Genomic DNA, 4699 nt, shown 5'->3' on the forward strand with positions numbered 1-4699 from the left:
AATATTTGCAGCAGGTTACCAACATTCAACATGAAAACACACACAGAGCGCGAGAGAGACAAACCTATAACAGGTGTTGATATGTTTATAGACTGTCTGAGTGTAGGTTTTCGGGCAACAGGAATGAAAGTGCCACTAGGTGAGGAAACACAGCAACGGCATTGGCAATGGCAATGTGAATTCGAATAGGAATGGGAATGGGAATTGCATTGATGTGCGTGCAATTTGCACAAATTGCAACTGAAAGAGATAGTGAGATGTATGTATGTGTGTATGTGTGTGTATAGTTGGGGGGCATTGGCGAGATGTGGCACCTGGATATCAATTAAACAATTAGTGGACCATTATTTGAAGTGCCATAAATGCAAAGACAATGCAAATTGAAGGGGCGAAAACATACATGCATAAGTACATATACATATATGCATGTATGTATGTATATTGATTGACATATTGTATAGGTGGTCTTTACACTTTACAATTCATAGAGACACAATACTTGAAATCAAATGACATCAACTCCAAAAATGTACCCGAAATCGGATTCGCTCCTATAACTATTCATATCGCATCTTTTGCAACGATGGCTAGAAATTTCTTTAAAATACCGGGTATTTTGGTAAGAGGTTCAATGAATCCTTTGTAGCATTCGACATTTGTTTCAACTCATGTCTTTGTTTTGACCATCAGCTGTAATGCCATCAATGTCATTCGACAAGATCTGAGAAATGCTCGTGAGACACTAAAAACTTAAGCCATTTGTATGTTTATGACTTTGACTTTCCAGGCAACAAAATCAAAATGAAGAAATGCAAAATAAAGTATTTGTTTCTCTACAATATAACATTATGTTATAATAAGATTTACATATCTTCAACTCCATTCTGCATTTCATATGCTGATTATATTTGAGATCTGTCTTTAGAATGACATCAGTTTTTAAGAATAATGCTTGTAATATCTGAACAGAGTTGTTTGATAATAATTGGTAAATAAAAATTCGAATAACAACAGTTCTTCTGTAGTTGTTCTCCTAATTGTTAGAAGTGGGATTTCAGTTTGATGTTTCTGCTTTTGTTCTCCATCGTATGCACAATTTGGTACCTTGTTAAAGTCTTTACATCAGACTCAAAAACTTCTCTTTACTACTACTACTTACACTTAGCCAGACACACTCACACGATTTGCGGCCATTGGGCAACGATTTAATTTTATCACAGAGGAGAGGAAGACCAAGACCCAAGAGCGGCAGCAGCAAACAACTAAGCAAAACAATGTCAGCGATTTATTGCATCAGCAGCACTCAGTTACGAGATACAAACAAGCAACCTCAGCAGCAGCCTACAAGAAAAAGACTCTTTGCCACCAATTGAGGTAAGAAGCTTCACGGGTTATATGTACGTTGGTTGTCTCTCTCTTCCCTCCTAAGTTATTTTGAAGGTATCTCTGTGTTACTTGCCCTGGCATTTCGGCAGCCTCATCAACGCGTTAATCTTGTTGTTGTTGTTGTTGTTGCGGTTGTTTGCTGTTGACAACTTTGCCTTCATCCTCTTCATCCTAAGGCTCGTCAGGCGGAGCAAAGTCACAGTCTCAGTCTCAGTTTTAGACTTAGACTTCGTCTCAGTCACAGCTTAGTCTCAGGCTGTTAAGAGTTCAACTCGTGATGTTTAGTGGTTCAAGCCAAGGCAACGATTTCCTCATCGTTTCGTTGTTTCTTTAGTGCTTTTTTTTTCTTCATCTTCTCTCTATTGGTCTACAATTCTCTAGATCAGAGCTTTTGCGGTTGGTTGTTGCTTTTGTTGTTGTTGTTACCGGCGACATTCTGTCATGCCACGATCACGAACCATTCGTAACACATTTGTTGCAATTTTCGTCGCTATTTGTTAAGGTTCACTAGAGGTTGAAACCAATGCCAGCAGAAGAGAAGACTGTTCAAGAAACTGCAAAATGCAATGCTGGAAAATTAGCAACGTGTAAAATATGCACTAACTGACCATAAAGTTGATGGGTAAATGTAACAAGAAAGACAAGAGACTCCATGGAAATGATTATGTTTAGAGTTTAAAATTTATCTCTATAGAGTAAAGTATTCCTACCTAGACCCTACACATTCCAAATTGAGAAAAAAAAAATGTGAATTTGTTCAATGATCCATACCAATTGTTTTGAATCTAAACTTTTTGTTCTTAAAATGTCACTTTAGTAGACTTTAAATCTCTTTCTGTTGACTATTTCTCATTGCTGGAAAATCAAAGTTTTCCATTTTGCCATATAGGTTTTCTAATATAATTTTTCATACATAATTCACTTGAAACTGTAAAAATTTCAAAAAAGGCAACAAGAAATATAATGCAAGTAAGTAAAACTTAGTTTAGCTTAAAGTTTACTTTGATAATTTCTCTTAATTTCACTCTCTCTTTCGCATTTTGAACTTAACTTTTTGTTTCAAATTCACAGTTCTCATATTTCAGTCTTATCAATTTCATATTGCCAACTCTCCTCCAGCTACCTCACCTTGCCCACAATAACACGTTAAAATGAGAGAAAAATGCCAAACTTTTCTGGTCCCCTCCCACACACACACACACACACTTACACACACTCATATATACAGACATAAAACTCTCAACTCGTTGCATTGTGTTGCGTATCTTTTTGGCTATAGAAAACTTCTAACCACTTGGAATTTTTGAGCGAAAATCCCCAAAAGCGTTGGCGTTGGCGTATTCTAAAACTTTTGTGCTACTTTTTCGCCTGCCATAGCTAAAGTCATTATCATTAAAGCCATACACGAAGGCGAAACTTTCACTTGCCAGTGTTGGTGTGTGAGTGTGTGTGTCTATGCCAAAAAATATTGTAAATTGTATCTAACAGATACTTTATCGAGCCGAAACACAAAACTTTTCTGCCATTGTCCGCGAGCGACAAACTCACAGAAAACTGAGAACTGAGAACTCCTCATGAGAGTTGAGAATTACATGCCACGATAATGAGACATTTGGGCGACTGCGTCTATGTGTGTTTGCGAGTGTGTGTAATTGGGCATAGCATAAAACTTATACTTTAGTGGAAAATTCACCAAGCATATAATGAGTGTATGGGCGGATGTGTGTGTCCTTGTGTTTGTGGTACAACTTTTTATTTTTTAGGTCTATGATCACTTTAATTGATAAATGGTTTCAAAGTTTATTTAAGAAAATTCTTCACAATTTCTGTTTTTTGTTGTGTGTGTGGTCATTTTTCTCCATTTCATATTTCATATTGGCCTTTCCCTTTAACTAGCATCTTCCACCATAGGCTGGGCCCAAATTTAAACGACACCATTTGCCTTGGTCACCTTGAATTGGATTAAAATAACCGTCAAAGAGTTTCTCAATACTAATTCAAGGTTAACATACCTCCTCTCTCAGGATTTGGATTAGCCATTGAGTGACTAACAATGGCCAAAACTAGTAGCAAGATTGATATACGAGCTTGCATTCTGACTACTTTATAAAATTGTTATTAAAGCTGATTTATATAGCCGGTGGAGGTAACATAATTGAACGAACGAATGTAATTCGATTTGCTTACGAAGGGAATTACACAGGAAATAATAAAATTTAACAAAGAAGCGTTAACAATTTTTGGAATTGTGTTGCCAATTGGATTAGTCATCAATTTAAATGGAAAATAAAAAAAGTTTATCTACTCTAAAAGATTTTGGTTTAGTGTATTTGTGTAAATAACAAAAACTTACGAGTTTCTAGTCTTTTCGCGTTCTCATTATTTACTGCGCAGATTTCGCCTATATCAGTTTGTTTGTTCCAGTTCTTTGCTGAAATTTTAAAAAATTTTTTAAAAATATTATCTAAACTAAGGTCTCATAAATCATAATAAATATTGAAAAGGTAATGTAAATTATAATAAAATTAAATCTATAAACTTAGTTCAATTTTTTCTCACCATTTCTTCTGGTTAAAATAATGAAAATATGTAATTAAAATAAATCAATGGATCAGTGATAATTATCAATGGTGGTAGAATTACTTTTTGCAGAATTCTGTACTAATGATAAAATGCTGGACAAAATTGCTTTATTTACCGCATGCAAATTTTGTTGTCCCTGTTTTTGTTTTCCAAATTCTTAACATCTTTCGTTTTAGCAAATCGCGGTCACATTTAAAACAAATTTCCAATTTGTAATAAAACAACTACGGGCCAAGCTTTAAGCATTTGCTTTAGAAAGTATTAAGGTTTTGTTTGTATGTATGTATATGTGCATATACATAGGGAAACCAGCAAACAAAAAAAAAAAGTGGAGGAAAATGCTTCTGGTCAATCAAGTTTTAGTTTTTATAGGCTAAAATAGTTTGCAATAAAGTGCAAAAAGAAAGGCTTCGCATGGTTGCCTCAGTTGGTTGGTTTGCCGGTTGGGTGATAGATTTCCAAGCTCATTGAATCAGGTTACCAAGATCTCGACCAGCTGCACACCAACTATTATAGTTTTATTTTTTTCTGCTTTGGCTTTGTTTAGTTCTCTCCTGCAGCAAGTTGAAGTTTTAGGTGGATTTTGGTTTTGTTTTGTGTTGTGTTTTTTCTTTCAGCCTTTCACTCTTCCGCAGCAGCAGCAGCATTTATGCTGCTTTAGTTAGTGGCTGGCCATCGATTTCTGCTACAATTTAATGCCAACTACAATGCAACGTTGATTTCCATAGCC

The 4699-nt window shown here is 35.5% G+C and overlaps 1 long non-coding RNA gene across 1 annotated transcript; it reads right to left on the bottom strand.

The window, feature by feature from the left end:
• Positions 1 to 3161: 3161 nt before the first annotated feature.
• LOC137579436 (uncharacterized) lies at positions 3162 to 3537 on the bottom strand. The gene is made up of 2 exons (XR_011032817.1): positions 3399 to 3537; positions 3162 to 3337 (listed from the first exon to the last, which is right to left on the bottom strand). It is a non-coding gene; the product is annotated as an uncharacterized lncRNA (long non-coding RNA).
• Between the last annotated feature and the right edge of the window lie 1162 nt (positions 3538 to 4699).

This window comes from Drosophila tropicalis, unplaced genomic scaffold (genome assembly GCF_018151085.1).
Source record: "Drosophila tropicalis isolate 14030-0801.00 unplaced genomic scaffold, ASM1815108v1 contig_694, whole genome shotgun sequence".
Taxonomy (NCBI): domain Eukaryota; kingdom Metazoa; phylum Arthropoda; class Insecta; order Diptera; family Drosophilidae; genus Drosophila; species Drosophila tropicalis.